The 21,307-nt window shown below is 46.7% G+C and overlaps 1 long non-coding RNA gene across 1 annotated transcript in view; it reads right to left on the reverse strand.

Moving 5' to 3' along the window:
• Positions 1-3,279: 3,279 nt before the first annotated feature.
• LOC124078535 (uncharacterized) overlaps positions 3,280-21,307 on the reverse strand; it is a 60,816-nt gene continuing 42,788 nt past the window's right edge. The window contains exons 2-3 of the long non-coding RNA XR_006846940.2: positions 5,009-5,172; positions 3,280-3,691 (exon numbers count right to left, since the gene is read on the reverse strand). This is a non-coding gene — a long non-coding RNA (uncharacterized LOC124078535). The remainder of the gene's footprint in view (positions 3,692-5,008; positions 5,173-21,307) is intronic.

Below are 21,307 nucleotides of genomic sequence, written 5' to 3' on the forward strand. Positions count from 1 at the left end.
TGTGGAACAATAAAACCAGATAAAGCAGTTCTGGAGGTACATTTTGCTTATGGCATTTTTCATACAGTAGCCCTTCAATAAAGCAAAATGCTTAGAACAACACTCATCTAATGGTAAGAGCACAAATATTTTGTTAACATCCACTAAGCTTTGTCTTGGCTCATAAGTTAAACTTTGAAGAGTATTTACTACATGCCATGGACTCTTCCAGATTTATCTGGGTTTTTCTGTAGTCCTTTCAACAACTTTTTCAGATACTATCATTATTCCCATAAAACAGATATGAGAGAGAGAGAGAGAGAGAGAGAGAGAGAGAGAGAGAGAGAGAGGAAGAGAAGAGAAGAGAAGAGAAGAGAAGAGAAGAGAAGAGAAGAGAAGAGAGAATGAATTGCCCATCAGAATCCACATCCAGGGTGCCTGTTTCCCATAGCCCCATAGCATGACTCCCAAGAAGTTAACCAAGTTCAGAGGACAAGACAGTTGTTCTCAACCTTGGCTGCATAGCGGAATCCTCTAGGGAGCTTTAAGGGGAAAAAAATGCTTTGGTGCCTCCCCCGTGACTAATTTAGTGAGGTCTGTATATCAAGGCTTTTTAAAGACCCTAATTCTAATGAACAGTCCTGGTTGAGGACAAGTGGTTAAGTATATTTGAAGATAAAATGAACTACAGAGGCAGAAGGTCTCTACAGTACAAAAGGTGCTCTCCAAAAACCACAAGAACCCACACACTGTGGAAAGGTCTGTCTCAAATGCAGGTTCCTGAGAGCCATGAAGTAGAGCCACATTGCACTGATGGTTAATCTGGTCTGCAAAGGCTGGAATTAGGTTCTTGGGGAGAACTGGAACTGGAAAAGGTATCCAGCTCTATAAGATGCCATAGTGGAAGTGCTTCCTGTCACTGGAAGGATTCCATTGGACTAGTTATTTGGCAAAGCAAGGCCTCTGGGGTACTACCTGCCCAGGGCTGGATACCCCATATTTCTCTCACCTCTAACTAAGCCTGTGCTGGGACCTCTGGAAGATGAAGACTGTAATAGCTCAACTCTAGGGGTCAACCAAACTTCCTTTGTTGTTGTCCCAAATCCAGTAACCCAGAGTCAGGATGCAGACCAGGCTGCCTGGGAAGGCGCAGTCTCTGGGTCCTGTTCCAAAGTGGTTGCTGCTACAAGGGGAGATACATAAGACATGTCATGTGGTTTCCTCCTCCCTCTCCTCACACGTGGCAAGGGCTCACATATGGCCACGGCACACTGCAGCGAATCCATGCCTCCTCAAGAATCAGGCCAGAGCTGTTATCCATCACACCTCATGGCAGCTAACCCAGCAGTGTGCTGAGTTTCTTCCAGGCCAGATGGGAGCCTCGCCAAGGCTGCAGCAGCCAGCTACCTGGCTAAGCTTTCAGGCAGCCCCACACCTGGGTAGTTCTCCTGCACAAAAGCATCTGCAGCCCTATTTCTCCCTAACACAAGGCCCAATGTTTCTTAAACTATATTCCAAAATTCAATTTGCAAGAGTACCACCAGTGCCTGCAAAGAAATTTAAGTTTATTTTTCTTTTTCTCTCTCCTTTTTTTTTTTTTGCCATTAAAACCAGAATGTTATTTCTTCCTTGCTCTGATAATGTCTGATTAAATCAATTCATTGTGGCTTTGTGCTGCATATGACACTATTCAGTTTGTTTATTTAATAATATTTGGAAGGCATTTTGTTAGTTCTGTACCCATAGGGTAATCCTTGGTGTTCTATGCTTCTGAAAAGTCAAATGCTCTAGAGCTACTTACCTTTGGCTCAGGGTGAGAAGGACCCAAAAAAGCATCCATTTTTCTCAATGGCCTATGATTGCACCCAAACATCTTTGGAGAAGGGGGAAGAGGAATACAGTAGCAGATCCTTAAAGGTACTAAAATATTCTAAAATGCTGTCACAACAGAATTCGATTTTCCTACTTGGTGGGGGTTGTACACTCCTATCCTCCTTTTCAAATATTTCATAAAGGTTTGCCTCTTTATGGAAAAATCTCTCTCGAATCAAAGCCAGCTGGAAGTTAGTCAGTCTACCCAGTGCAATATCTCCATACATATTTGTTTCTATGATTCCTTACATAGCTATGACTATGGGCCACGCATGTGCTCAGCAATCTGGACTCAAAAGATAAAAAAGATGCATCTCTTCCCTGGTGACACTTGTCTTCTGGGAAGAGTTGGTCAAATGGCAAACTATCTGTACTGTAATATTATCAAGGGTCTTATTATTGGTTCCTAAAGGTCAAATCAGTGGCTTATGGTCATGTAGGCCCTGCAAGAATTATTTCGTGACATGAACAGGAAACTCTGGAGACTCTAGGGCCTGCACCAGAGCATGGTAAGCTCCCTTCAACTATGGCTTGGGGTGCATTATTTAATCAAAGCACCAAAGTTCTTGGGTGCCTCTGGAACTTTTACACATGAGAAGTTTTGTGGTGGTCTCAACTCTCCAAACGCACAATGTGCTGGTATCACTTGGGTCATAATGCATATCCAGTTTGGGGCAGATCTTTGGTCTTTCAGAGGTAACCTCACCTGAAAATGCACAATAAGCAGAGGTGGCCAAACAAAACAAAGCTGTGATTGATGCCATCTGTTTCCTTTCCAGAGCATTTAACCACCTGGTCTCTTCTCTTCCTCCCAGAGGATTTTGTTTTAAATTTAAACTTTTTTAGTTTTTTTTTAATTTAAAATTAAATTAAAACCCTTTCTGCTGTGTGCAGTGATGCACATAATCCTAGCGGCTCCAGAGGCTGAGGCAGGAGGATCAAAATCTCAAAGCCAGACTCAGCAAAATCGAGCTAGGTGCGGAGCAACTCAGTGAGACCCTGTGTCTAAATAAAATAGACTGGGGATGTGGCGCAGTGGTTGAGGGCCCCTGAGTTCAATCCCCAGTACTACCCCCCAAAAAAAACCCTCTTAACTTTTAAAATAATGTTAACATTTTGCTGTGTGTTCTTTTGCTTTTTGTTCATGCAAATATATATGACAAATTTTACCTCTGTGTGCAGTTGGTATATGTTATGTAGAAATAGAAACATGCTATATACATTACTCAGAAACTTGTTTTCTTCAATAAACAATGCAGTATAAGCCTCCTTCCAGGTAATTACATGTAGATCCAAGTCATTTTTAAAAAGTTATATAATTCCTCACTATATGGATAAACCACACATTTTAAAATCCCTCATTAATGAACTTCAAAGTTGTTCGTAGTTTCCTATTTTTTCTGAGTGACACTAAATACTACTAAATAATAAATGTTCTTTTACACATACCTGTGAATGGAGCTTTTATTTCCACTGATAGTTTCCCAAAAGTGGCATCATTTTGATACATATTGTCAATTCCTTACCAAAGTGAGATTTCAGGCCCAGAGCTAGAACACTTGAAAGGCACAAACCTAATCTTCCTTCCTTTTCCTATCCCAATGTCAAGTGCAAAAACATCTGCTGCTTTCAATGTCCTGGAAGATCCACGAAATAAAGGACACAATCCTGTTGAACAGGCATTTTGACACCCATCAGCCTTCAAATGCGAAAACAGAGGTTCTTGAGAGAGACACGGAGATACGGGGTGTACTTTGCCGGAGGTCTTTACAGAGAACAGGTCACTTCCAAATGCTGGATAACAGGGCATGAATTTGGTGATAACAAGAGGTATTGTGATCTGAAAAGCAATAAAGAGGTTTTTTGTTTTTGTTTTTGTTTTTTGTTTTAATTGGCACAAAAAATACTGAGGGCCAAGTGGAAACCCTCAGTTCCTTTGTCTTCTGGAAGGCTGTGCTGAAGGAGAGCCTGGGTGGGTAGCAGCATGTTATCTAATAGAAACCTGCAACCAGGAGACCACACTCTCTGTTCCTAGAAGAGCTTTGTTCATCTCCCTTGAAAATAATACTTTCTGTATTCAGAGTTGCATATCAGAGCTGACCCACCCGTTACCCTCAACTCAAGGAAAACTTATCACTTACAATCTCCCGTGTGAGTCTATCCAAGGGTGGTTCAAAGAGTGAAGGAGGCCAAGAGAGGAAGAAGGTAAGAGGAAGGAGACATTTAGCAGAGCAAGAAAGAGTGTGTGGTCAATCTCTCTATGTGCAAATGGCTTAGAGGTGTTTCACTGGCAGAGGGTTGTAAAGATAAAAGAAGCCATCAAACAGAGGCATCTAGCACAGTTCCTGGGGCATAGTGTCCTAAGGTGCTAAGACAGCTAAATTTCCTTCCCGGAATCTCTTTTATCTAAGCTCACATGAAATTGACACTGGAGGAAGAATATGACATCAGGATGGATCAGGTTAACATCAGATGTGCTAGTTTCAATTCTGTCATTGAAATGCTGGATGGGCTTAGAAAAGTCACCTCACCTCTCTGGGCCCGTATCCCTCCCTCCATCTTGAAAAGAAGGGGTTTGTCTGAGGCAAGACCCTCAACCCTTTTCTGTTTTATCATTTTATACTGGTGTGAATTATGATTCCGACCACACTCTCGTAGCCAAAACAAAGACTCAGAGGACAGAGTTCCTTCCTCCTACTTGGAAGAATAAATGAAAGCACTGTCCCATCCCCTTCAGGTCAGAGGCTTGCAAAAGAGGTCTCCAGGAGATGCTGGTTACAGTGTTCTTGTCTGGTCTTTCCAGAGGTCAAAGGAGTTTTGTTCTGTTTGGCGTGTGTGTGTGTGTGTGTGTGTACGCACGCGCGTGTGCACGTTTTTTAATCCTGTTTGTCTCTAGCAGCCTCAAAGACAGTAGGCAAACAGCCATTAGAGATAGTCATCATTTGATTTCTCCATTTCTCCCCAGAAGCAGATCTCAAGGGGAAACCAATGCATTTTTCCAACAGCTCAGGCTGCTGGGCTGAAAGTCAGCATAATCTCATCAGCTCCAATAATCTGTATCAGTATTTGCACGAATTACACAAATCAGCCAATTATCCAAAAACTCACTTCTCTTTGACTCATGTATCAGCTACATCCATACAAATAGAATTTTTACCTGTCCAGTGATTCGTGACTTCAAAATGTATTCAAATTTGTGTGTTGCTCAGGAGTACATAATGAGGGCCACAGCGATGCCCCCAAGGCCGCCAGCAAGCTGCTGGAGAAGCTGGCCAGGGTGGTGTTCCTTCCAGAAGCAGTTCACCATGCAGCTTAATACACCTGTGGGGAAACAAAAATCAATTATGATCCTCACATAACTCTCAACCAAAAGTATACATAAGGTCAGGGGTTAGGAGTAGCTTGATTTATTCTATGGGAAAAACTACACAATGATTAGGTGACATTTTAAGATCACCCAACAAAAGAGTGGTTTCTGTTTCTTGGATCTACCAGGTTACCACTTAATGTGAGTGCAACTGTGGCTTCCAGAGGCAAGGGCTCCCCTCTTCTGGGATGGTAGTACTACAGGCAAATCTAGAAGCTGTCTCCTAGGAGGCCAGGGTTCCTCCCATCCAGGGCCTCACTGGAGGCAGAGGGATCCTGGTGGCATCAGAATAATGACTGCACACAAAGAACCCCCTACAAACCAGACACTGTGCTAAATGTCCCACGCACTACCCCCACTGAGTCCTCACACCAGCCTCAGAGGTTGGTGGCATTCTTATTCCCATTTTATAAATTAGGAACATTGGCTCAGAAAGACTCAAGAATTTGGATTCAAGAACCAGGTCACACTCATGTTTTCCTAATGCCACCAAGTGGACAGGAACCAGGCAGACCTAGTTTTACATCTGAACTCTGACATTTAACCAATTTTTGTGACCTTGAGCACATCATTTATTTTCCCTGAGCCCTCAAATGCCCATCTGCAATAAGAGGTAGGCCTGGTTAAACGGCCATTTCAGGTTGTTGTAAAGTGCCAAACCCAGAACCCAGCTAGTTGATAGACTCCAGTAAATGAGAGCTATGACACGAGGCATTGTTGCTGGAAGTGATGGACTTAACTCAGCAGAATTGCGCCTGCTGTTAAGACTCTCAGGCACAGAAAAAGTTCACCCCACCCCCAGAGGCCAGAGTGTCTGTCAACCTGGCAATGGATCTAGACAAGCAGCTTCACCTAAGTGGCACCTATCAACCTGTATTCTTGCTGCAGTTCTGCCTGTCACATCTGCTTTAGTGACTTCTCTCAGTGGCATAACTTTGGGTTGCATAATGTATATGCAGGTATGAAAGACATTGCTTTTTTTTTTTTAATCTTCTGGAAAATTCAGCTTATACAGGCCCAAATCTGCCATCCAACCACATCAGGAATTGGTTAATGCATCCTGAGCAAATATTGGATTAATCACAGGAAGGAAGGAAGGAAGGAAGGAAGGAAAAATGGAAGGAAGGAAGGATGGATAGATCCAGCACTTTTACAAGTGGATAGTGGAGGAAGAAGGGGGATAATAACATCAGGACAACCCTGTATGAATACCCTCTTTTCCAGCCTGCAAAGATGATCTTTTCTTTTTTCCTCCCTCTATCCATTTCTCTCTCTCTCTCTCTCTCTCTCTCTCTCTCCTCCTTCTCCTCCTCTTCCTCCTTCTCTTCCTCCTTCTTCTTCTGACTAATCTATTGTCATCCTTTGCAGGACAGTCTATGCTACATTGAGATCAACCAAATATCATTAGCTTTTCTTCCTGGCCCAGAAACCAGGCCCTAGAAAGTTCAAGTCACGCTTTCTGCCTGGAAGGCTCTGCAGAGTGAGTCTTGCCCTCTTCCTTCTGACCCCTCTTATTTTGAGTCAGTGAAGAGGAAGAGTGGGATACTCCCTTCTCCTGGTTGGATATTGGAGTCCCTGAAACCACTCTTGTCACTGCTTTTTCCCAGATGGAGTTTGGAAGAAACTTTCCAGTCCTGTAGACTCGGAACCTAAATTTCAGTGAGTAAGAAGCAAAAGAGATTGGGCCATGAGCTATGTGGACCGTTTCTGTCTGTCAGCATCTCAGGCAGGGACTGAATGATCTGAGGTTCCTCTTCTTGACCCATGTTTGTGACAGACAATCCTTTACCTTCCCTACCCATGTAAAGACCCTCCCAAGGGTTTCTAGAAGACCTTTCGGACCACAGTATATATATACTCACATTATGTCATACTCTTTGTCTTTGGCTCGCCTTAGTAATATCCAATAAACTTGAGGTTGCCTTGATGTTGTCCACGTGGATAATGTCCCTTATTATCACGAAGGACACAGAGGGGTTCTGCCAGGGGTGCTGGATCTTGTGCAGAGGATGGTGAGGTCCTACAAGCCTCTAGCACACTCTCCTGTGTTCAGAGTCCTGTCGAGTCTCTTGGGGAAACAGAATTCTCTTGGGGAAACTGACCCCCAACCCTTCCATTTCTCTGTAAGGGCACAAACCCCAGTGTTGGGCTAGATACAAAGGACCCGCCTTCTTCAGCCATAGACAAAAATTGCCCAGAACAGCCCATTCATGAAAACAAAACTTCACAGGGGACTGTCTCTTCCCGAGTCTCCATGCCTGTTAGCAGAAAACACTGGGCTGGGTGTCCTCTGGTGGCACATGTGCTTGGGCATATATGTCCTTCTGACTGGGAACACTTACTCAGGCCTTGTGAAGGGAATGTCCCATCAATGCCTCTGGGTTATGTTCTGCCTTGTAAATCTAGTCTGGCCTGTAGGGACATTTATTGAATGTCTACAATGGAGAGAGGACCCATGTCACCAAATCGATCCTCTTTTTTCAATGTGTTCCCAGATCTCTGGGTCCTGGCCTGGCTCCTCCTCCATCCCACCATCACCCTGTTGGGTATCAGCTGTCTTGGAGAAAAGGTCTTCCAGTGTATTAGCCATCAACTCTTGGTGGATCTGTATCTCAGGAGGAAACTCTGGAACAGGCGGTCCAACCTCGCAGTTACAAAAGAATGAATCTCTAATGGTGGAAGGTCAAGCATCAGTTACAGGATCTTGGAGGGTTAAGTTCACCTTGCACTCTTTAAAGTCACGCTACCCTGGTACATAATTAGGCCTATGGGCTTCAGAGGAAGCTTGGAGTTATAGAAAGAAAAAAGAAATCACTGAACCAAAGTCAAGAGAACGTGAAATTGTAGTCCAGGTTCTCCCATGTCACCAAAAGTCCAAGGATGGTGGGAAGTCAAGATAGAGACCCCTGAGAAATTGAGGCAGGGGGTTGGCTAAGGTCTGTTTCTCTCCTAAATGTCCTCTGTTTTCCTGGGTTTCATTTTTTCCTCTGCAACATGAGGTATTTGAGGAAACTGAATTTTTGTGGGTCACATTCAAATCTTCCATTCTATTATTGTGAACCTTGCAGCTGGCATTCAGAGTCAAGAAACTGACTGTCCTAACTCTTCAAGCAAGCAAGAGAAAGAAGGAAAGAGTATTAGGAAAGCTTGTGCACTGAGGGCTCAGAGTCTTAGGCTTCAAGAGTATCCAACTCTACCTACCTATCTTCAAAGTCAGTTTTCTTTGATGAAAGAAAGAAAGAAAAAAAGACAAGCTTTCAATACCACTTTCTCCCCTTAAAGAACTCAAGTGCTTATGGCAGAAATCATCTGTCTTTGAATATTTCATTCAAGCCAGGTTTGCAGAAAAGTCCTCTCTAGCTGGAGATTTATGGAGAAACATGGCCACTGGGGTTGGTCCATTCTCCATGCAGGTGGGAGAAGCATGCCGGAGGGTCAGGGGATGTATCTGTGGGCTAGTACTTCTCAGGATCTGTTTTGCAAGGTGGCCCTAAACAATGATCTGTTCCTGTCCCAGTCTACCCTTTCACACTCCTCACCCTGCAGGCACTTTACCTTCATTTCAGAAGAAATGCTGTGCTAAGAGGCTTCCCAATGGGCATATAGTGTCTGAAGCATGAATAAAAATGTGAGGGCCAAATCCAACACCAATGTGTAACAAAAATTCTACAGCAGGTTCCAGAACCAAGAGGCTGCCTTATTTATGAGCAAAGATGGAGTGAGGCCATGTATGTGCATTCAGTGGTCTTCCAAGGGTATACAGAGAACCCTCATGATGGTCCTTTCCCTCAATTATAGTGGGTTGCAGGGGAGTAGCATAACCTTTCTTGCCCAACTGCAAGAAATGCAAGAGAGTGTTTCCAAGAGACACTGTAGTAGCTGATTCTCGGGGGATATTTTAAATTTTTATAGCCAAGTCAAGAAGATGGTTATCTGAGGAAACTGCTTTAAATTTGGTCCTGCCTAAAAGCCAGGGGACAGGATATCATGGCTTTGAGGGCCCCCTTCTTGATTACACAGTCAATGATCGTAATCAAAAGACTAAAAAAAATATTAGCTAAGTTCATGGGGCTCCTTGGAACATAATTAGGCATGTCTGGTCTTCTAACCTGGAGAACCAGGGACAAGCCAAGGGACATGTGCCTGACTAGGTAAAAAGAGGACCCACAAAGATCTGTCTCACAAGGACCAGGATGGCTAAGAACTGGAGAAGCTACCAAGGAGGTGCACACTCATGTGGGGAACATTAGCCCCACTTGGTTTTCCCAAACATGAGAGTAGGAAGAAGATAGAAATTTGAGGGGTAAGAATTACTTTAATAACATGAATTTTTAAAAAGCTTCCAAATCCTCCTCTGTGAGGAGCCTGTCTAGGGATCCAGGCAGAACTGACTATACCCTGACTTAGACTCTAACACCCTGAGGCGCCTCCATAAGCCACCTCTCACTCTGATTTCTACCCACAAGGTTTAACAAAGCAGAGCTTTGTCCATGCAGTTCCTCCACGGGCTTCCACAGCCTCCTACAATAACTTCCCAAGATTGTCAGGGCCTCTTCCTGACGGGTATTCCCCCTCCATCCAACAGGGCTGGCACTTTCCCAAGATGCTAGGCCAGTGGGCAGAGTTCCCAGAAGCCCCAGGTCATGCTCCCCTCTGCTCAGCAGGACATATACCTCTTGTTCAGAGCAGTTGAAGTCTGCCATTGTCCAGCTTCCAATTTAAAAAAAAAATCCACAGAGATAAGTTCACTGCAAACCAGAACATCAGCTCTGGGGAGAGGGATAATTGCCCTCAGTCTTATCTCAGAGCCCAATCTTATCTTATGATAAGATAAATTTGAGAATTTAAGGGACAGAAAAATCTAATAGAATAGTGGCAAGCCCAGTCAGGTAGCCATCCCATTTTAAATGCCAAAGGGAAAAGTCAGGACTCACTGTCAACACGCCATGCTCATTCCACATTTTAATATAATGAACCCACAAGGGCAGCTCAAGATTAAGAGCTCTTCACTATGGGTACCTGCCATTTATCTTGGGGAGGTGACAGATCAGTTCACTCTTCTTCAACAGTGAACCAATTGAGATAGACTGCCTTGCTTTGCTCTCTTTAAGGCAGAAGTGTATGCAATTAGCAAAGAGTAACTCCTGAACCTGCTGCTTTTATTTTGCTTTTTGTGACCCCTGGTAATTTTCTTAGTGGGAGCCAGTGGATTGTGAACTCTGAGTCTATGACATCTAAAATGACTCCTTTCTCACACATTCATTTGAATGGCAGTTTTACTGGGTAGATCATTACAGGTGCGCCGTCTTCCATTGCGCAGACAGCTCCATTGCCTTTTTGCATCTAGTATTGTCAGTGAGAAGTCAGTCGTCATTCTTTTCCTTTTTCCTTTTTACACAACCCCTCACTTTCTATCTGGGAATTTTGTTTTTAATCGTTTTCTCATCTTTAGTATTGCAGTCTAACTTGTTATAGGCATTTTCTCACTCATCCTACTTGGCACTTGGTCATGTTATTTAATATTGGGATTTTTGTCTCATTTCTTTTCTCTGAAACTGCTTGTGGATGGGTTCAGAAATCTATGGATATGTTCTCCACATCTCAACTTTCCCCTTCCATAATTCTATCTCATGGTCTTTTAGACCATGTGCTCAAAGAGAATTCCTGTTTTGTCTCTCATTTCACCAGTTTGCCCTTTGGTTCACTCTACTAACCCAAACCATCTGTTAATTTTAAATTTTCATTGTAAAGGTTTAACTCCAAAGGACTTTTTATGGGTCTGATAAGCATACTAAGTCCTATTCCACTTGAACAATTGATATTTCCTTCTGTGTGAATTCTTGTTTACTGAAATCAGTAATTCCTTTTTTGAGTAATGGTCTCCATACAATTTTGGTGACTCCTGGATGCAGGCTCATTTTTGTATTGGAAAATCATGGTTAACCTGGCAATGGTGGGAGGTCGAGGATTGTTGGTGGGGAGAGTAGAATGTACTATAGGCAGACTTTACTACAGCCTGTCCAATATAAGCAAAGGAAGGCATCTACTGTTGGTAGAGTGAAACAGTTGGTTTTGTAGAAATGGAAATCTTTCTCTTGGGTTGTGTTGGGCTACCTGGAGCAGTGTTCTGTTCCTGTGACCCAAGTTTCCAAGAAATTTCTATTGTCCATGGCCTGACCCAAAGGGTCAAACAGAGTTATAGGGGAATTCACTTGCCTGCCCGATCTTCCTGGTAACCCAAACCATTTGTCCATCCCACACTCTGGGCTCCTTTCTTCCACACACCTGTCACTTACAGGCCCAGAACACATTTTTTTTTCCAGTGGTCCTTCTCCAGGAGCATTTGGAGCAGTGTTTCCTTCATCAGTCTTATTTTACCTATGTTTTATCTTTCAGGCATAAAGGACACCTTTATTTTCTAGCACTGTTTATATCTTAAAAGTATATATCTGTCATTCCTAGGATGAGTGAGATTGCTAGTTTTGCTTAATCCCTCGTCTTGAGCCAAAAGACATGTTCTGAAGTAGTTGCTGGTTGCAGGAATGAATTTAACTTCTCCTTGTCACTTTTATTTGAACATGTTCCACATTTGAACAACATAATGGTTGAACCACTGACTTAGCGACTAATTTTCAACATGCCTCCTCCACCATTTCAAGTGGATATGGAACTTGGTAGGATCTTAGGCCCCAAGTGGACAGCTTGTCCTTGCCCCACTCTTCGGTTCCAGAGTTCCCAGGTTTGATAACTTGGGAAAGAACCCTAATATTTTTCATTAATAATAGACGTCCCCATGAACCAACATCCAATTGTGGATTTTAAACCTGGCTTTGTCACTCTTCCCTGGTGTTAGGAAAGTCTAGATTCTAGGGGACGGGAATGGGCCTTTGCCAGCACATGAAGGAGATGAAACCACTCTTTGCCCTCCACCTCTGAAGCTTGGTATACTGTCTCCTTTCATGTCATCTGAGTAAAAGCCAGGGTACAAGTTTCTCTTCTGCCATTCACCCTCACCATCCAAGAAGCAATCATAACCAGCAAATGTACTGTGGCTTTCTGCAGAATGTGGAGGAGCCCAAGCTAAGGTCTACAAAATAAATCCTTGCATGGGCTGGTAGGATAGATAATATAGTGTCACACACAACCTCATGATATATGCATCTATCTCATGAAGACGTCACCTGATTCCGCTGAAGAGTTCAATTTATCCCTTTCTAGATAATGCAACTGCTTCCTCTCTCAACTCACCCAGGCTCTGTTTTGTCCCCAAGGTCCAGTTAAGTTTCATTTCCATAAAGCTTTCCCTGGGGCCTCCCAGACCATGGGGACTTTTTCCTCTTCCTTACCCTCCCACAACATTCTAGACAGTGCCAATCATTTTGACACCTCATCTTATAGAATTTTGACCTATCTTACCTCAAAGTTATGCCCAGTAATTCTGCTTATATGGAACACACCTTAAGAGAAAGGAAGAAATACACTCTCAGGAAGGGAAGGAGACCAGTTGCCACAATATTCATGCAGCGCTCAACCACCAAACCAAAGCTTAGTAACCAGGAGCTGGATATAAACTTGTTTGTTAATTAAACAAAAGCAGTTCTCTCGTCTTATTGGTACCATACCAGGGAGAACCTTACAGTGAGAAATGAAGGCCAGTGCTTTCAAAGGAAATAATCACCAACAACTAGAAAAAGTTGAACACTGAGGGAAAGGTTGGATTAGGACCAAACCATCCAAAAGAGATGAAATCGTGTCTGTGAATTCTGTTTTCTAAGGTAAAGGGGAGTATCTTTTCAAAGGCCTTCCTCAGAAGTTTTAAATAAGACATTTCAGAACTTGAAGGCAATTAGAGAGTCCACTGCAGGAAAATCCAGGCACATGGGGCACCCCATATCCAAACCAAGATACAGAAAGCAAGCTCTAGCCACCTCCCCGCTTCCACGCTGCAGGTGTGCTTGGTCATTTCATAGCCAGGCCTCTTGATTTCCCAACCATAAACTCCAGAGGATGGAGCCATGCCTTCTGACTCCTTTCTCTTTTGGTGTCCAGCCAAGTGGTGAGCACAGAAAAAGTGCTTATACAGACTATTTAAATAAATGAGTGAATGAATGAATGAACACATCTCAGTTCCAGGCTCTCCCTCTGACGTTTTTAATTCCACTGTCTTTCCAAAAGAAAAAAAAAGAGGAAATGGACTTCTAAAACTAAGTTTCGAACTAGGAAGCTTTGTAAACCGCAGTTTTAGAGGACCAGTCTGAGGACCCCACAGTCCTCAGGACCACTCCTTCTTTACCCCTCTCCTCACTTCCAGTATGACTAGGAGGAAAATCAGTTCTCAACTATAGACAATCGAGTTCCAGGCTATTCCCAAAGTGTTTCAGGCTAAAGTTCTGTCCAACGTCTCTCCAAGGCTCAGGCCTTGAGGGACCAGCTTTTGAGAAGTCCTCCTCCCTTCATCATCCAGATACATACCCCAGTCCCTATCAGCTCATAGTCCTGCTGAATGCTTGAATGTTCACATGCAGAACCCACAAACAGCTACAAGTGTTTTGCTGGGTAGAAAAGACAAAGAACACAAGGGGTTGCAGTCCGTAATCCCAGAGCAGGCAGCCCTCAGCTAACTGTTCTGCTCTAGCCCAGCCCACGGAGGGCTCTGCTCAAGAAGCCAAGTCATTTTTGCAAGGGTTCATCTAATTCGCCTCAACTCTTGATCTCCCTGCACAACGTTGAGTAAAACTCTTCCCTGGAAGGAGATGGGGGAGGGGGTCAGATCAAGTGTGTGCTGGTGAGACAGGGAGTAGATGCCTATTGAAGAGCTAGGTACACCACGGACCTGGTGCCCGGTGCAGGCCAGCTCGCGGGCACTTCCCTGGTTCACTGTTTATGTCCCTGCCCACAGCAATACCTAATTCACGTGAGAATCAGACTCCTTGAAAGAAATGCTCTGCCTAAGACCAGCTGCCTCGGGGGCCCCTCTCACCCAGTGAGCCCACACTTCTGGCACCCTATGTGGATGAGTGCCCTCCAGAGAAAAGGCTCCAGCCTCCCTCACTTCCAGACATCCTGACTCCCCAGCAAGAAGCGCTGATGTGTGTAACCTAAGATGCCACCCGTCCCAGAGCTGAGCCCTTCAAATTGCCTGGCTCCCAGTGGGGTTAGAAAACATTTGGATCCCTGCCCTGAAAGCTCCCGGTGCTGGGAAGGGAGATAAAGCAATGTTTATTGAGGTTAGTCTTAGGACCAGTTACCCAAGTGAGGTCTCCCTTCTAGATCCTAAACACTGTGGAGCATCCAGCCTGACCCCATTTCTTAGCAATGAGAAGAAATGAAACTTTGAAAGCTATGACATGGAGAAAGATGTCTAAAAAGAGAACTCAGGCACAAATCCCTGACGCTGGGGGCACCAGCCTGGTGGCCTGTCCCTGTCCCCTCCCTCCCATCCCTGGTACCTGGGAAGGAAGCAGCCTGACCCGATCAGTGCCGTTCGAGAGCTCCTTCACTGCTTGGCCTCTTGCAGGGCCACAGACAGGGAGGCTAGCAATCCGTCTCCACTTCTGCTAGAGATCCAAAGCAGTGAAGACCCCGTAATGCCTAGGAGAAGGTACAGATGCGGAAGCGCCCCTCAGGGCAGAAAGGCAGGTGAGCAGGCTCAACCCAGATAGCAAGGTAAAGAAATCCCCCGGGGATCCCCCCAGCCGCAAACAGACAGGCTCACTGGTAAACTGATGGGAAGCGACACTCAGAGACTCTCTGATCTGCCTGAAAAAATGATTTTAAAACAGAACCTAAGTCCAGACTGGTGGGAAAGGTCAGTCTTTGCCTGACAGTCCCTGAGGCCAATGTCCACAATCCTCCTGGCCAGCCAGAGTGAGAAACTGCACATTTCCTCTAGGGCTTTGTTTGGCACCTCCCTTCCCCAAAATTTCTCTGCTTCCTACCCCAACCCCCATCCCACCGTGGTCTCCACTATCCACAGGACCTCTGAGCTAACCCAGCACCCTCCATGGCCACTGGGTTTGATTGCAACAAAGGGTAGATGATGACCAGCGTCTCACATTCAATTTCCCTTCTTGCAGGAACTAGGCAACGAGATGGTAGTACAATGCCTGACAACCACCTATCCCAAATTCCACAGGTCACATTGCTGCTAGGGGCCCTGCCCTCAGGGAGCTTACAATCTGATGATGGGCTGACACCCCCTGCTCCCGAGAGAAGAAAAATAAACAAGAAACAATGAGAGCAAGAGTTTGAAAGCCACCTGGAGAGAATGTCCTGTTTGGGTCGGTTCATCCAACAAATGGCTATTGACAGCCTAGTATGTCCGGGGCGCTAGGCTAAGTCCCAGGGATATAAAGATAAATAACACATGATCCCTACCCCCTCGAGATTCCTTGTGTTTGGGAAGAACACTTGGGAGAAAGGTCCTTGTGAGACCTTGAAGTGAGCGCCCTGTGGGGGCATGAAAGACTGTCATGGAAACCCTCAGGAGCAGCAACCAGGCTTGATGTGCTTAGGAGAAACTTCCAGCAGATGGTTCCCGAGAAGAACCTCAATGACGAGGTGTAAGTCCTGCAAAGAGGTGCATGGGGACAGGGAGTGGGGGCAGAGCTGCAGACATTGTGAACTGGTGTGGAGGTCAGGAAGGGCGTTGGCTCCTGGGGAGGATGGGCCCCTCAGGATGGCTAGAGCAGAGAGTAAGAGCCGAAAGCTGACAGGAAGAGACAGCAAGGAACAGGCTGGCAGCATATGCACTGGGTTCCACTCACTCTATGCCTACAACAAGCGAGGCACTGTGCTAGAGGCAAAGGAGCATACAGAACAACAAAGTGGCATAGACAGGACATTTTTTAGCACTCCACACCCCAGGAGACACATTGTCCTCTTTATATACATGAGAACACAGAGGCTCATAGAGGTTAAGTAACTTCTGTGGAGACACACAGCCCAAATGCTGCCAAGTTTTGTACCCAGGTCTGAGTCCTACTCCTCATGCTCAGGACCATGGGGCATGATTGGAAAGGGCCTTAGACACCCCACTAAGGAGTTTGCACTTTATTCTGAGGGTGTTGGGGAAGCCCAGCCCTGGAGAATTTTACGCAGGAGAAAGGCATGAGCACACCTGCCTGGGTAGACTTCTGTTCTGGCAGCTGTATGGAGAGTGGACAAACCCACATTGGGGGAGAGGAGGTGGGCAGCTGTAGCAAGAGATTCTGGGGGTCCGGAGCAAGGTAGCAGCAGCCAGGAAGATAAGCAGGAGCTCCATAGAATAGACAGGGCCAGAGGCGAGGCTGGGTGCAGGCGTAAAGGAGAAGATACCACTAATGATAAGGGGCCCAGGTGTTGGTTGATTGGGCCGGTTGGGTGGTTGAAGACGGTATTTACCAAGACAGGAAATAAAGGGGGAAGGAGCAGATTTAGGGGGTGGAGGGAGAAGTTTCTTTTTGGGCATAGCCTGGGTGACAGGTAGTTGCACAGCCCTGGCCCTCAGGAATGCCACCTGGGTTTTAGACCCTAATAGGGAGTCATCTCAACAGTAGTTGCACCTTTGAAAAAAAATCAGCTTCCCCAAAGAGACCACAGTTGATCGGTCTTGGAGCCTGGAGAGCCCCCTACTCCTGACCTTTCAGTGAGGTGACAGAGGAAGCAGATGTTAGGAAGGAGACTGGAAAAGACCATCTAGAGAGACAGAAGGGAAGCAAGGAGACGGCACCGTCAGGGAAGTGGAGGCAGGAGGATGTTTTGGGGGTGGAGAGCCAATGGCCTCCCCTTTAGAGGCTTCTAGGTATGTGAGGTCTGAGAAGTAGAGTCCACTGGGCTGGACACAGAGGTCAGCAATGATTTCAGTTCTAGGACGTGATCAGAACATTCTTGGGGCAAGGAAGGAACTATGAATGTCATCGTGAGGGTTGACAAGTGAAAGGGTAGGGACGCCACATTGATGAGAAAGGCAGACCAGGCTTTCAAGAACTCTGACTGTAAAGAGAAGTGGCGATGGGCCCAGGTTTCAGAAGACTGAGGGTTGAGAGAGGGTCGGGCTGGAATTTCTACCGAAAGAGCCAGGATCGTGTGTTGAGATGCCAATGGGGAAAGAGCTGATGGTGAGGGAGAGAGTTAAGACAGGAGAGTCCCAAGTGGGAAGAGCCTCCTATGGAAGAGGGAGGCAGGAGGAGGGGCCATGGGGAGAGATCACCTTTGCCCAAAAGAAAGAACCCTCTGCACATTATGGGAGAAGGAGCTGTCAAGCGGCCAGAAGGGGTCAGCAAGTAAGAAGGCTCCACCCCATGAGGAAATTGACTCTCACCTTGGAGAAGAAAAGGGAAGTGGCTGGGAATTGGAGTGGCGGGGTCAAGTTGGTAGGAAGCAGGCTTAGGGGACGGGGGAAGGTTGGCAACGTCTAGCGTGGGGAGCAGAACAGAGAGCTGGCCGGACCCCACAGAAGGACCTGTGGGCAACACTGAGGACTATGCAAAGGTCTTAACGATCTTGTGCTGGCCTCACTCCACCAGGTCCTGTGATCTTGAACAGCTCTCCACCACCCAGGCAGGAGCAGAGAAGGCATCGGGCTGGATAAGGGTCAAGAATCAGGGTTAGTTTTGTGATCCACCACACTGGGTTGAGGTACTGCAGAGGGAGGTGATGCAAGGGGTCATAGAGAAGCAAGAGAAGATCCCAGGGGACCTGTTGGGAGTCTTGAGAGAAAATGGAAAGACAAAGTCCTTGATGTTGGTTGAGGCCTCGAGGTAACAAAGCTGCGAGGACAAGAAATTGAGATGATGAGACCCTACTATATCAGCTTCCAAAGGGTCGGGAGAGAGACAAGAGCGATTTCCCTGGAGTGGGGGCTGCTGACTCTTAAGGATCCCAGCACTCGGTATGAGCATGGGGCCATCCTCTGGGCTTCTCTGGGCATCCAGACCCTCCACTCCCCACACCACATCACAGACTCAGACCGGAAGGGCCTGCTTGGCAACACATCGGCACATGTTGGACTCCAGAGCTGCATCTTTAAGACAGGTGGGGTCTAAACCATCAAGACATCACTCCTGACCTCCAGCCACAGGCCAAGCTCCCAGCAGCTCAGCATCCCCTCCTCTTGGCCCTGGGCTTGCTGCTCTTGGGTCCTGCTGGCTTTGGGCTTTTGTCCCAAAACTGTGCACCAACTTGGACTCTGACTCTAAGCTCCTGTGCCCCACATGGGTCTTGGCGCTGCGGGTGGTGTTCCCCTCCTACGGGATGCTGGCCTTCACCGGTTCTTCCCCAAAACCTGGCTTCTGGAATGCAGCCCCCGCCTGCCAGACTCTTTCGTTATTCTCCCTCTAGTCGTACTCAGTGCTTCAGTCCTGGCACTGCAGTCTAAGTCCCTGGGTGGTGAAGACCAGGCACACAGCTAGGAGATGGGCCTGCCATTCCATATGAACCCCAGTCAAGCGGTGAGCGGCTCTGTTCCCACAGGCCCGAGCACCCAAGTCCTCCCTCGAGGAGTGAGCTGCTCCTGCCCATTCATTCATCCATCCAGTCATTCACTTTTTACCAAACACGTCATCGTGTTCGAGGCTCCAAATGCTCCCTCAGACCTCAGAATGGTGAAGCTTAGGGTGAGAAAGGGAAAGGTTCAGATGAGCTGTCAGGTGGACAGGGGCACAGTGGAGCCCCGTGGCTTGCAGTCATCGATGGGCCACCTTCTGCAGCCAGCGAGAACTCCACAAACCTGTCCTCTCACCTTTCCTTGTTCTCATTTCCAGAGCCACTAAAAGGGAGAAAGACAGAGACATTCACTGCATCCAATGGTGAGAACTTATCTCCGTGCCGTGGGCATGGCTGTCTCCCCCACACCATGTGGAGACCCCTCTGGGATCTGTTCAAAGCAGCCCCATACCCAGAGAGTGCTTCAGAACTTGTATTGCTGGGACAAGACTTGAGGCCGGCCATGCCTTAGGAGACCTGCTCTCCCCTTATCCTACACTGGCCTCCCCGGCACCCCCACTCACTCCCATCATCACCAACAGTCCCACCAACACCCCACCTGGAAGAGCAGCCACCCTGTGTGATCCTGCTTCTGAGCTACAGCCAACTCAGCCAGCAGGGGACCAGCCAGAGGCCCAAGAGGTGGCCTAGCATGAAAGTGGCTACTAACATGGGCCATGGTGACAACAGATCTCATCGAAGTCTCTCGAGAAGTTGGAGTGTGAGAGCAAAGGCAGCTGGTAGTGTGACTAGAAGCTAAAAGACACAATGAGAGAGCCACAGGCAAGCAGAAGCCATGAAGAAGCGGAAACTGCGTGTCGGTGGGGGGAGGGGGGCACTCTATGGAGATAGAGACAAAGGAGCCAGAGCCCATCTGGGTGACGGAGGAGTTCCATCTTCCTGCGCAGCTTAGGAGATAACCAGATCCCTCAGGCAGCTGCAGAGCCGGGGTCCTGTCCTGGGCTCTGGAAGCCAATCTGCCCTCCCTGTTTATGGCATCCTGAGGACTGGGGGGCTCCCAATTTCCAGACACATCCTTACAATAAATCCCCATAAATTAAGGTGACCCACAAAGGTGTCTGGGGCCTGGGGAATGTGTGACCAATGGCCACACTAGCATCTGACTTCTGTTCCCTTCATCCTGCCCTTCTTGCTCCTGCCAGAAGGCCTTGAAGGACGACGGCCAGTGAAGTAAGTGCCTCCATCACTACGTTTTGTTTCTCCCCGACTCCCACTCAGCTTGGCCACGGTCTCCAGGAACTCAGGACACCAGTCTCCATTCTCTCCATTTTCAGGCCCTGGGATTCACCAGGCGTTGACTGACTCGCATGGAAAGCTGCCACCTTACAGTGGGAGTGGTCGGCCCTCCCAGAGGTACCTTTTCCAGCAACAAATTTGAATTCTGTTTTTAAAATCTCCAAAATGTCTATTTTAAAATGCAGGCTGTATGTCCCGAAGCTTGTGGAGGGTAGGAACCCAGCGTCCCTTGAAATAGTCCTGCTAGTTCCCCTGGCCCCTCATTTGGGCGGGAAACCCTTGGGTTGCAGGGGTGCAAATAGGACTTTGGGAAGAGGATGCTTTATGAGTGCAGTGGGTCTCAGAGAGGCAAGAGCTGCTGCGGGATCGTCTGCACTCCCGTCTCATCTTGGGACTATTTCCATTTTTCGAACACTTCCCTTGAGTTGGGAAAGGGGCCAGTTCCAAACAGACCTCACTCTGCTACGCCTAGTTACAATTCCTGCCCATCTAGCCCCTTTCCTGCCACCTTAGCTCAGTGCTGCTCTTAGGCCAGAGTAAGAGGCACATTGAATCTTCTGGAAAAATAACTCAAGTCAATGTAATTGGAGCATTCACCACGAGCTCCCACGTGCTCAGGGGACTGGGGGTAGGGGCTGAAATATTCCAACTCAGTCGCTCTCTGGGGGTGTCGGGGGGGCCTGTGGGGATGTTTGCCTTTTCGCAGATGCATGAAGCCATCTCATTCCCCGGCTTCTCTGGGAAATGAGCTGTTCCACATTGTTAACCTGGCACCAGAAGTTTTCATATTTCTTTAAAAGGCTGGTGATTTTGAAATCTTTTTTCACAAATGTATGACTTATGACCCACTCCTCTGTCTTTTTAAAGTAAGCATTTTGAAAGCAATCTTTCCAAGCCAACTTGCTTGGGGTCATTATTAGGAAGAGACCTCATTGCTAGGGCCCAATTCTCCCCAGAGTGCAGGGACCGATTGTGCGTTAGTCATCTTTGAATTCCTCAGTACTCAGGCCAGCATGGGGCCCAATGGGGACGGTGGGCACTTGGCTGAGGCTGTGGAACAGGAGGCTGGCTGAGCTTGCTCCTCTGGAGGGCTGTGCTCTTTGAGGGAAGCTTCCCTTAGTGTCTTCTGGATGCCGTCTTGCTACACCTTGAGGCTCTTCTTCAAAAATATTTGTCTTAAGGTATAATTCACGTATCCTAAAATTCAATGTAAAGTGGTTTTTAGATATGTACAAAGCTGTGTGACCATCGAATATCTAATTCCAAACATTTTCATCACCTCCAAAAAAAAAAAAATTCCACACCTGTTATTGTGGTTGGGGTCTAATTATTCCCCAAAGGCCATGTGTTGAAGACTTGGCTGCCAGT

This window comes from Marmota monax, unplaced genomic scaffold (assembly GCF_021218885.2).
Source record: "Marmota monax isolate L192 unplaced genomic scaffold, Marmota_monax_Labrador192_F-V1.1 WCK01_AAM20220418_F8-fsc00356, whole genome shotgun sequence".
NCBI classification, from domain to species: Eukaryota; Metazoa; Chordata; class Mammalia; order Rodentia; family Sciuridae; genus Marmota; species Marmota monax.